The 12,577-nt window shown below is 35.7% G+C and overlaps 1 long non-coding RNA gene across 2 annotated transcripts; it reads right to left on the reverse strand.

Annotated features, from left to right (window-relative positions):
• Positions 1-2,770: 2,770 nt before the first annotated feature.
• LOC104247572 (uncharacterized) lies at positions 2,771-9,670 on the reverse strand. 2 transcript variants are annotated; one of them, XR_011405207.1, is made up of 7 exons: positions 9,606-9,670; positions 8,146-8,644; positions 7,374-7,442; positions 5,888-6,385; positions 5,184-5,240; positions 3,700-4,198; positions 2,771-3,064 (listed from the first exon to the last, which is right to left on the reverse strand). It is a non-coding gene; the product is annotated as an uncharacterized lncRNA (long non-coding RNA). The 2 variants fall into 2 exon arrangements; XR_011405208.1 differs by lacking the exons at positions 8,146-8,644; positions 9,606-9,670 and adding an exon at positions 8,078-8,106 and having other exon boundaries at positions 5,888-7,442.
• Between the last annotated feature and the right edge of the window lie 2,907 nt (positions 9,671-12,577).

Consider the following 12,577-nt stretch of genomic DNA (forward strand, 5'->3'; position numbering starts at 1 on the left):
TTTTTTAATCTGGTTGGTAATAGATTCTGATTTTTAGTTTAAAGACTGTAATAACAGTAGGATTCAGGGGCATTTCTGGGAATGAAACAGATAAAACAGTGAGGGTAATATGTTAATAGTAGTGTGCTGAAAGTGGAATGTTAGTGGCTGTTAATTTAATGGGATAATGGGAAATAAAGGGTAATGGAATGCTGGAAATCAGGAAAAAGTTAACTTAATGGGATTTAAAGTAGTGAAAGCATATTTTAATGGGACTTTCTGATTTTTAAAAGAAGAAAGGGGTCCAGGCAGCACTTAAGAGAGGGGGCAAACTTGTATACAGGGACAGACCTTAGAAGAAGGGATCTGATTTTTAAGGCATTAGGGAATACACACATAGATACATATACACAGAGAGATACACAGAGGGAAAAGATAAAAATTAGGAAAAGAAACACATACTAATCAGAAACAACAATCTGAAAAGAAAGAAGAAAACAAAAAGAAACAGAAGAATGAGAACACACACACACACACACACACACACAATCTGAAACAGATATAGAAAAAGGAAAGAAAAACCCGAAACATATTTTTCCTGGAATCTGTCCGTGTTGTTTATTGATACTGTGTGGTTTAACTCTAAAATTGTTTCTCAAATCTCTGTTACTATTGGTCTGGTTTCACGGGACTCGTTGATTGTGCTTAAAATCAGCTGCGTTATTTGGCATTTTCTGCCTATTTTGTTGTTGTCATTACTGCTGAAATTCACTTCTTCTTCCCTCGTTTCCAGGTACATATCTGTAAACTCCTGTCATGAAAAGCTTCAACGTGACAAATAGATGAAGCTCGAATTGTAATTCTGTTTTCTATTCATTTAAGTTTGTTAGTTTAAATTTCAGCTTTGTTTCATATTGATTAACTAGTAGTGAGTTCGATACGATGACCATAAGTTAATTGTCTTATTTTGAAATTTGTATAAAAGTTTTGTAATAAGTGTTATCCATTTTGAAATCTCATTAATGTAGTTGAATTGTCAAAATAGGGAACATAGTAGAAAGATGACCATTATTTAAACTTTATGGTATTATTAGTTAGGTACAACATAATATGGAAATATCAAGGAAAAAATACATTATTGGTTTATTTTGTTAGTTTTTTTAGTTGTTGTTTAAAGCTAGGTGATGTTGGTTGCATTTTGTTATATTATGGCATAACAATGGTTATGTTTACAATCAATAGTTGAAAGTTGCATTAGTAAAATCCGCTATGTTCACAAGGTCAAAATATGGCGAATAATGTTATATGCAATATCATTTTATTAAGTCAACAGGTAGATTTGTTCTCTTTCTTAATAACAAAGGGCCTAGGAATTTTGCAATGCGAAAGTTAGCGTTTTCCAATAGTTCGCATAGGTTGAGAATATAAATCATTCCGATTATGTATATCCCAAACTCAATCATAAACAGAATTTACTAAAATAATCATGCATATCGGATTAAAAACAAGCAATGTAGAAAGAGATTAGATTTATAATGCGTAACAAGTTTAAGAATGTAAATAATAACATTCGTTGCAAATGGAATAATGAGAATTTTTCGAAAAATATCATTTCCTTTCAAGAATTGAATTTTTTTAGTTTCATACGCTATTCGCATTTTAGTATACATATGTTGTATTTACTAAAAAATAGTGCTAATCATATGTTTATTCCTTTCTTTAAATTTGAATAGTCTGGAGGAATATAATTCATACGCGAAAATATAATCAACGGTCAACATTTAACAAATTGTGAATTCTTTTCAAAGAATTTAAGGGCATCTCAAAAATGGGAATCTCTCATGATTTTCACATAAAATGTATGGATATAATTTGTAGAAAATCCATAATATTATTAAGAATATTTTGCGTGATTAGGGATGCGTTCGCGTAACCTGATTATATTTTTTTAAAAGTAATTCGAATTATGCGTTCGCGCAACTTCGAGTGAACATTTTAATAAAAGGGATTTCTCTGAGGATGTTAAAATAATTTCATATAACCCGAAATGTGCAGTTCATTGTTTAAATACAAGGGTGACAATGTTCTTAATTTTATTTTAAATTTTGAACATATGATTTTTTTTTAATAAAAACTATAATATGGTCAATTTTATTGTGTACACGTATGCGTGACACGATTCTTTATATCTATAAAAATGTATAAGGCGAATATACGTACGCGTGATTCGTTTCAAGAAAATCTTTAATTTGTAAATAATCTAAACGACAGCGGTAATAAAATCATGTAAAAAAAACGTATTTAGTAAAATCAAGATAATTAAGCCAAAAAATAAAAAACAGTTAAGCGACCGTGCTAAAACCACGGAATTCTGAAATGCCCAACACCTTCTTCCGGATTAACAGAATTCCTTACTCAGGATTTCTGGTTCGCAGAATAACAAATAGAGTCATATTCTCCTCGATTCAGGGATTAAAACCGGTGACTTGGGACGCCTTAAAATTCCCAGGTGGCGACTCTGAAACAAATAAACAAGTCTCGTTTCGACTGTCCTTCAATTGGAGAAAACTCCCTACGCGCCCCGCGGGTGCGGAAGAAGGAGGTGCGACAATAATAATAATAATAATTTATCAATATTAACACTAATACTAATATTAATACTAATATGTCACGACCCATTTTCAGAATAGGTCATGATGGCGCCCGACACCACTGTCAGGCAAGCCGACGCGGAAGTATAATTAAGTTCTCATTTTAATTTTACCAAAATTAAGCGCAACATATCCTCCGGTTTAAAGTTGAGATAGGAAATGATCAATACTGTACCAAAGTGATAATACAACCCAAAAATAAGTTTCTACTCGAGTGTGTGCCAAGACCTGGTGTCACAAGTAATAGACATCTAGTAGAATATACAAAAGAATATCTCTATCCTACTGTCTGAGATAGAAAAGACAGCAAAAGTAAGAAAAGACTCCATCCAGCTGTTGAACGGCATAGGAAGGAAGCAGCTCACCGTGGAAGTCTCAGTTTATGAATCAGGGGCGTGCACCAGACTGATAGCCAGATGTACCTGCCTCAGATCCTGTACAATAAAGTGATTTAAGCTAATTCAATAAGCGGAGAAGGATATATTCCACATCAATTTAAAGTCATTTTTACACATTGATCAAAGATACCAACACTTAAACCAAATATCAAAGAAGAACATGAAGACATAATATTCATAAGACAACATGTATTTCAGTTAGTTAAAGTTGGTTTCAAACAAAACATTTTAAAACCAATAAGCCGATGTAAAGTCATGGTGTATAACATGTCATCTAAGAATTCTAACATAAAGTTCACTTATGCTTGTAGCAGGATAGAATAGAAAAAGAGTCGCAACTTATTCCAAGTTGTCTTATTAACAACAAAAGAAAAATAAAATATACCAGAGTATTGGAGAAAATGACACACACATTTCTGCATTCCAAGCACAAAATAGACTCCAAATCAGTTTCTAAAGTCAGCAAATGTACTCTATAGAACAAATAATATGGACACGAGTCAAACACCATAGGATCAAAATATAAATTCCTAAGAGCATGATTTCTAAACACATCTTTATCTAGAATTTCAGGAATGCATTTTTAAGATAATTAAAGTCTAAAACATGATTCTTAAATACAACATTTTTTAACAAAAAGAGAAAAGAAACAGAACGGGGTCAAATATTACCTCTTGTAGTGCAGCGAACCAGAGCTTCGACCTCGAATCTACTCTCTCATTATGAACAGATCCGAACCTCGAGTTGAATGGGTTCGAGCACCTCTATTGCGGCTAAAGTACACTGAGATAGTAAATAAAGTTTGAAAGCTCTTTCTGAGAGTTTCTAAGAGACGAGAAGAGTGATAAGAGTAAGAAAAATAGTGGTGTTTACAGTAGTGTTCGAGCGGCGGCTCCAACCTGTCTAAACCCACCCGGATGTGAGTATTTATAGGAGATGTAGATCTAGGGTTCATGTTTGGGCGAGATTTTGCAAACTTCAAATTTTGAGAAATAGTCGTTGTGAGAGGTCAAAATTGTGATGCAAGATAGCAGAAAAAGGGACTGACATGGATGGATGAACAAAGAAAAGGGGTAAGGAACCCGTGACCCTCTCTTGTCTTCCAACGGATCTTTGTGAAAATTTTTGACTCGAGGATGTGAACAAAATAGCTTCAAGTAGCTCCTGAAACTTTAATGAAAATGGTTAAACAAAGTCATGTGATGGTGAGGGGAGGTACAAAATCGATCAAAAAATGGAAAGGAAAGTAAGAGATGTGGTTGTTGCTTCTTAGAAGAAACAAATATGACCTAATTTATTTTTTAGGCTTTGCTGTTAGGTGAGGGAAAGAAATCAGTTGGGCCCTGTGAATTGGGTTACTGTTCTGGGCCGATATGCAAAACTTTTAGGGGTGTTAAAATTCAAACAACTTATTTCAATGGGCCGAAATCAGTGGGTATTTTGGACTTGGTTTGGATTCCTTTCTTCTATTTGATGTGCTTCTTTATTAGACTTAATAAGTCTTCCGAATGTATTATATAATAAAAAAAATTAAAAAAAATATTAGTAAGAATAGTAATATTATTAACAATAACAATTGTAGTAATAGTAATAGTATAATGAATTAGTAATACTAACAATACTAACAACAAGAATAGTAATAATAATAGTGGTAGTGATAAAATAATGATAATAATAGTACCAAGAATAATAATAATAATAGCGATAATAGTAGTAGTAATAATAATAATAATAATAATAATAATAATAATAATAATAATAATAATTTATCAATATTAACACTAATACTAATATTAATACTAATATGTCACGACCCATTTTCAGAATAGGTCATGATGGCGCCCGACACCACTGTCAGGCAAGCCGACGCGGAAGTATAATTAAGTTCTCATTTTACTTTTACCAAAATTAAGTGCAACATATCCTCCGGTTTAAAGTTGAGATAGGAAATGATCAATATTGTACCAAAGTGATAATACAACCCAAAAATAAGTTTATACTCGAGTGTGTGCCAAGACCTGGTGTCACAAGTAATAGACATCTAGTAGAATATACAAAAGAATATCTCTATCCTACTGTCTGAGATAGAAAAGACAGTAAAAGTAAGAAAAGACTCCATCCGGCTGCTGAACGGCATAGGAAGGAAGCAGCTCACCGTGGAAGTCTCGGTTTATGAATTAGGGGCGTGCACCAGACTGATAGCCAGATGTACCTGCCTCAGATCATGTACAATAAAGTGATTTAAGCTAATTCAATAAGCGGAGAAGGATATATTCCACATCAATTTAAAGTCATTTTTACACATTGATCAAAGATACCAACACTTAAACCAAATATCAAAGAAGTGCATGAAGACATAATATTCATAAGACAACATGTATTTCAGTTAGTTAAAGTTGGTTTCAAACAAAACATTTTAATACCAATAAGCCGATGCAAAGTCATGGTGTATAACATGTCATCTAAGAATTCTAACATAAAGTTCACTTATGCTTGTAGCAGGATAGAATAGAAAAAGAGTCGAAACTTATTCCAAGTTGTCTTATTAACAACAAAAGAAAAATAAAATATACCAGAGTATTGGAGAAAATGACACACACATTTCTGCATTCCAAGCACAAAATAGACTCCAAATCAGTTTCTAAAGTCAGCAAATATACTCTATAGAACAAATAATATGGACACGAGTCAAACACCATAGGATCAAAATATAAATTCCTAAGAGCATGATTTCTAAACACATCTTTATCTAGAATTTCAGGAATGCATTTTTAAGATAATTAAAGTCTAAAACATGATTCTTAAATACAACATTTTTTAACAAAAAGAGAAAAGAAACAGAATGGGGTCGAATATTACCTCTTGTAGTGAAGCGAACCAGAGCTTCGACCTCGAATCTACTCTCTCGTTATGAATAGATCCGAACCTCGAGTCGAATGGGTTCGAGCACCTCTATTGCGGCTAAAGTACACTGAGATAGTAAATAAAGTTTGAAAGCTCTTTCTGAGAGTTTCTAAGAGACGAGAAGAGTGATAAGAGTAAGAAAAATAGTAGTGTTTACAGTAGTGTTCGAGCGGCGGCTCCAACCTATCTAAACCCACCCGGATGTGAGTATTATAAGAGATGTAGATCTAGGGTTCATGTTTGGGCGGGATTTTGCAAACTTCAAATTTTGAGAAATAGTCGTTGTGAGAGGTCAAAATTGTGATGCAAGATAGCAGAAAAAGGGACTGACATGGATGGATGAACAAAGAAAAGGGGTAAGGAACCTGTGACCCTCTCTTGTCTTCCAACGGATCTTTGTGAAAAATTTTGACTCGAGGAAGAGAACAAAATAGCTTCAAGTAGCTCCTGAAACTTTCATGAAAATGGTTAAACAAAGTCATGTGATGGTGAGGGGAGGTACAAAATCGATCAAAAAATGGAAAGGAAAGTAAGAGATGTGGTTGTTGCTTCTTAGAAGAAACAAATATGACCTAATTTATTTTTTAGGCTTTGATGTTAGGTGAGGGAAAGAAATCAGTTGGGCCCTGTGAATTAGGTTACTGTTCTGGGCCGAAATGCAAGACTTTTAGGGGTGTTAAAATTCAAACAACCTATTTCAATGGGCCGAAATCAGTGGGTATTTTGGACTTGGTTTGGATTCCTTTCTTCTACTTGATGTGCTTCTTTATTAGACTTAATAAGTCTTCCGAATGTATTATATAATAAAAAAATTTAAAAAAATTATTAGTAGGAATAGTAATATTATTAACAATAACAATTGTAGCAATAGAAATAGTATAATGAATTAGTAATACTAATAATACTAACAACAAGAATAGTAATAATAATTGTGGTAGTGATAAAATAATGATAATAATAGTACCAAGAATAATAATAATAATAATAGCGATAATAGTAGTAGTAGTAGTAGTAATAATAATAATAATAATAATAATAATAATAATAATAATTTATCAATATTAACACTAATACTAATATTAATACTAATATGTCACGACCCATTTTCAGAATAGGTCATGATGGCGCCCGACACTACTGTCAAGCAAGCCGACGCGGAAGTATAATTAAGTTCTCATTTTACTTTTACCAAAATTAAGCGCAACATATCCTCCGGTTTAAAGTTGAGATAGGAAATGATCAATACTGTACCAAAGTGATAATACAACCCAAAAATAAGTTTCTACTCGAGTGTGTGTCAAGACCTGGTATCACAAGCAATAGAAATCTAGTAGAATATACAAAAGAATATCTCTATCCTACTGTCTAAGATAGAAAAGACAGCAAAAGTAAGAAAAGACTCCATCCGGCTGCTGAACGGCATAGGAAGGAAGCAGCTCACCGTGGAAGTCTCGGTTTATGAATCAGGGGCGTGCACCAGACTGATAGTCAGATGTACCTGCCTCAGATCCTGTATAATAAAGTGATTTAAGCTAATTCAATAAGCGGAGAAGGATATATTCCACATCAATTTAAAGTCATTTTTACACATTGATCAAAGATACCAACACTTAAACCAAATATCAAAAAAGAGCATGAAGACATAATATTCATAAGACAACATGTATTTCAGTTAGTTAAAGTTGGTTTCAAACAAAATATTTTAAAACCAATAAGCCGATATAAAGTCATGGTGTATAACATGTCATCTAAGAATTCTAACATAAAGTTCACTTATGCTTGTAGCAGGATAGAATAGAAAAAGAGTCGCAACTTATTCCAAGTTGTCTTATTAACAACAAAAGAAAAATAAAATAAATCAGAGTATTGGAGAAAATGACACACACATTTCTGCATTTCAAGCACAAAATAGACACCAAATCAGTTTCTAAAGTCAGCAAATGTACTCTATAGAACAAATAATATGGACACGAGTCAAACGCCATAGGATCAAAATATAAATTCCTAAGAGCATGATTTCTAAACACATCTTTATCTAGAATTTCAGGAATGCATTTTTAAGATAATTAAAGTCTAAAACATGATTCTTAAATACAACATTTTTTAACAAAAAGAGAAAAGAAATAGAACGGGGTTGAATATTACCTCTTGTAGTGCACCGAACCATAGCTTCGCAAAAAAGAGAAAAGAAATAGAACGGGGTTGAATATTACCTCTTGTAGTGCACCGAACCATAGCTTCGACCTCGAATCTACTCTCTCGTTATGAACAGATCCGAACCTCGAATCGAATGGGTTCGAGCACCTCTATTGCGGCTAAAGTACACTGAGATAGTAAATAAAGTTTGAAAGCTCTTTCTGAGAGTTTCTGAGAGACGAGAAGAGTGATAAGAGTAAGAAGAATAGTGGTGTTTACAGTAGTGTTCGAGCGGCGGCTCCAACCTGTCTAAACCCACCCGGATGTGAGTATTTATAGGGGATGTAGATCTAGGGTTCATGTTTGGGCGGGATTTTGCAAACTTCAAATTTTGAGAAATAGTCGTTGTGAGAGGTCAAAATCGTGATGCAAGATAGCAGAAAAAGGGACTGACATAGATGGATGAACAAAGAAAAGGGGTAAGGAACCCGTGACCCTCTCTTGTCTTCCAACGGATCTTTGTGAAAATTTTTGACTTGAGGAAGAGAACAAAATAGCTTCAAGTAGCTCCTGAAACTTTCATGAAAATGGTTAAACAAAGTCATGTGATGGTGAGGAGAGGTACAAAATCGATCAAAAAATGGAAAGGAAAGAAAGAGATGTGGTTGTTGCTTCTTAGAAGAAACAAATATGACCTAATTTATTTTTTAGGTTTTGCTGTTAGGTGAGGGAAAGAAATCAGTTGGGCCCTGTGAATTGGGTTACTGTTCTGGGCCGAAATGCAAGACTTTTAGGGGTGTTAAAATTCAAACAACCTATTTCAATGGGCCGAAATCAGTGGGTATTTTGGACTTGGTTTGGATTCCTTTCTTCTATTTGATGTGCTTCTTTATTAGACTTAATAAGTCTTCCGAATGTATTATATAATAAAAAAATTTAAAAAATTTATTAGTAGGAATAGTAATATTATTAACAATAACAAATGTAGCAATAGTAATAGTATAATGAATTAGTAATACTAATAATACTAACAACAAGAATAGTAATAATAATAGTGGTAGTGATAAAATAATAATAATAATAATAGTACCAAGAATAATAATAATAATAGCGATAATAGTAATAATAATAATAATAATAATAATAATTTATCAATATTAACACTAATACTAATATTAATACTAATATGTCACGACCCATTTTCAGAATAGGTCATGATCGCGCCCGACACCACTGTCAGGCAAGCCGATGCGGAAGTATAATTAAGTTCTCATTTTACTTTTACCAAAATTAAGCGCAACATATCCTCTGGTTTAAAGTTGAGATAGGAAATGATCAATACTGTACCAAAGTGATAATACAACCCAAAAATAAGTTTCTACTCGAGTGTGTGCCAAGACCTGGTGTCACAAGTAATAGACATCTAGTAGAATATACAAAAGAATATCTCTATCCTACTGTCTGAGATAGAAAAGACAGCAAACGTAAGAAAAGACTCCATCCGGCTGCTGAACGGTATATGAAGGAAGCAGCTCACCGTGGAAGTCTCGGTTTATGAATCAGGGGCGTGCACCAGACTGATAGCCAGATGTACCTGCCTCAGATCCTGTACAATTAAGTACAGAAGTGTAGTATGAGCACATAAACAATATGTACCTAGTAAGTATTCCGTCTAATCTCGAAGAAGTAGAGACGAGAGGTCGACTTGATACTTACTAGGGTCAAATAAAATAATAAAGTGTTATGCTAAGAATGTGGGTCACTATTAATCAACAGTTTATACCAAGAGGTAAAATCATGTTCTTAACAATATTCCAGTTAGCTATTTTCATTTCGAAGTATTAGCATAACAAATCGTGTATAAGCTTTCACATAGATATCATGCGCACATTGTGCCGAGGTCGACGACCCGCTCCAACAGAAAATAAATTGTGCACTGCCGAGGGTCGAACAGCGCAAACCATAGATGCATCTATTTATACCAAGGCGATCGGCCCGCTCCATAAATATCGTGAAACATCAAGAATACACACGAAGGCGCATTTATATTCAATAAATTCTTACAAGGGTTCAACAAGTATACATGTTCACCTTTATTCCTTTCCAAGTCTCTAGCATATCCTACGTGATCACATTAGCAAGAAAATATAGAGATATTCTCAAATAAGGCATGATGTGGGTCCTAGACTACCTGGACAGTTAACATCATAGTAGCTACGCAAGGACTTTCGTCACCTAGTGCGTACGTAGCCCCCGCATTTAGTAGCAATTACGCAATTATTATACCTATGGGGACAATTCCCTCTTATAAGGTTAGAAAGGAGACTCACCTCGCTCCAAAGTGCACTTCCAAATACCAAGAACAAGTCCAAGCCCTCAATTCGGAGCCGAACAATCCCAAACTAGTTAAATGAAGTAAGAACTAGTTAACATAGGCCCACAAGATCGAATTCTAGCTATTTAAGCAATTTCTCAACCATTAACACAAGTTTCCTAAATTCCGACCCCAGGCCCACGTGCCCGAATTCCGAGATTTTTCGAAGGAAGTTGTTCTCTACGACCTAAGGATCAATAATATATGATTTCTAATTAGTTCCATAATAATTTTCGTAGTTAAATCTGACTTTTAGTAAAACCCTAATTCTTGCTCTAGCCCCCTTGATTTTACCTAATTTCTAGTGTTTAATCTACCTAATATACAAGTATTAAACTAAGGGTGGTGGAATAAACTTACCTCACAATGCTAAGTGGAAGTCTCCTCCCCAAAGCTCCCAAAATCGCCAATGGAAAAGTGTATAAGTGATAAAAATGGTTTCGAACTCGTATTAAATGAACCTCACTGCCCAGCGATTTCCGCATCTGCGAGAATGAGGCCGCATCCGCAAAAAGGGGAAGGAAGGGCTGGGACCATTTCTCCGGTCTGAAGCCCGCATCTACGGAGCCGCATCTACGGTTCCTGGCCTGGCTTGGCCTAGGCCGCTTCTGCGATGCTTGAACCGCTTCAGCAGTCTCGCACCTGCGGTCCACCAACTGCAGGTGCGGTTATGACGGAAGCAGCAACCTTCAGCCCTTTCTCAAATTTTCCACTTCACTCGAGCCTCGTCCGTTTGACGCTCGGGGCTCCCAGGTCCCGCCCGAACATACCGACAAGTCTGAAATCACGAGACGGGCCTACTCGAACCTTTGAAATACCTGAAACAATGCTAAATCTAGGAATCACCCCCTAAAACTAAATGAATCAAACTTTTGAACTTCAAGTTCTTAATTTTCCTCCAACGGGCCAAAACGCCCTTAAACTACTCGGATTGACACCAAATTTTACGGTCAAGTCTTAAATGATATTTCGGACCTGTACCAGGCTTCGGAACTAATATACGAGCCCGATACCCATGAAATCAATCATTACTTAGCTTTTTAAAATCCTTAAAACTTCAGATTAACAATTTCTAATAAAATTCATTACTCGGGCTAGGGACCTCGGAATTCGATTCCGGGCATACGCCCAGGTCCCATATTTTTCCACGGACCCTCCGGGATCGTCAAATCACGAATCCAGGTCCGTTTTCTCAGAATGTTGACCAAAGTCAAACTTAGTCTTTAAGAGAATCCTAAAGAATCAAATGGACATATTTCACTCAAAACTCTTCCAATTCCCGAACCAACCGCCCCCGCAAGTCGTAAATTAGCTAAAGCAGATGTGGAAAGTTTTATTTAGGGGAACGGGGTCCGAAAAGGCGAAACGACCAGTCGGGTCGTTACATTCTCCACCTCTTAAACAAACGTTCGTCCTCGAACGGACATAGAAAAAGTACTTGAGCTGCTGAATAAATGTGGATATCTGCTCCACATGTCCTCCTCGGACTCCCAAGCCACCTCCTCGACTGGTTGGCCCCTCCACTGGACCTTTACCGTGGAAATCCTCTGGGATCTCAACTAGCAATCCTGCCTATCAATGATGGAAACTGGCTCCTCCTCATAACCCAGACTCTTGTCTAGCTAAATAGTACTAAAGTCCAACACATGGTAGAAGTCGGCATGATACTTCCGAAGCATCGATACATGAAAAACTAGATGAACTCCCGATAAGTTGGGGGGTAAGGCAAGCTCATAGGCAACCTCCCCAACTCTCTTCAATACCTCAAAGGGACCAATAAACCTTGGGCTCAACTTGCCCTTCTTCCTGAACCTCATAATATCTTTCATTGGCGAGACTTTCAAGAGAACCTTCTTGCCAACCATAAATGTTACATCACGCGCCTTCTGATCCGCATAACTCTTCTGTCTGGAACTGAGCTATGTGAAGCCTCTCCTGAATCAACTTCACCTTATCCAAGGCATCTTGTACCAAATCTATACCATACAACTTGGCCTCACCAGGCTCGAACCACCCGATAGGAGAACGACAATGGCGACCATATAAAGCCTCGTATGGAGTCATCTCAATGCTAGACTGATAGTTGTTGTTATATGCAAACTCCGCCAAGGGCAAGAACTGATCCCACTACCCTT

The sequence above is a fragment of the Nicotiana sylvestris genome, chromosome 2 (genome assembly GCF_000393655.2).
Source record: "Nicotiana sylvestris chromosome 2, ASM39365v2, whole genome shotgun sequence".
In the NCBI taxonomy this organism is placed as follows: Eukaryota; Viridiplantae; Streptophyta; class Magnoliopsida; order Solanales; family Solanaceae; genus Nicotiana; species Nicotiana sylvestris.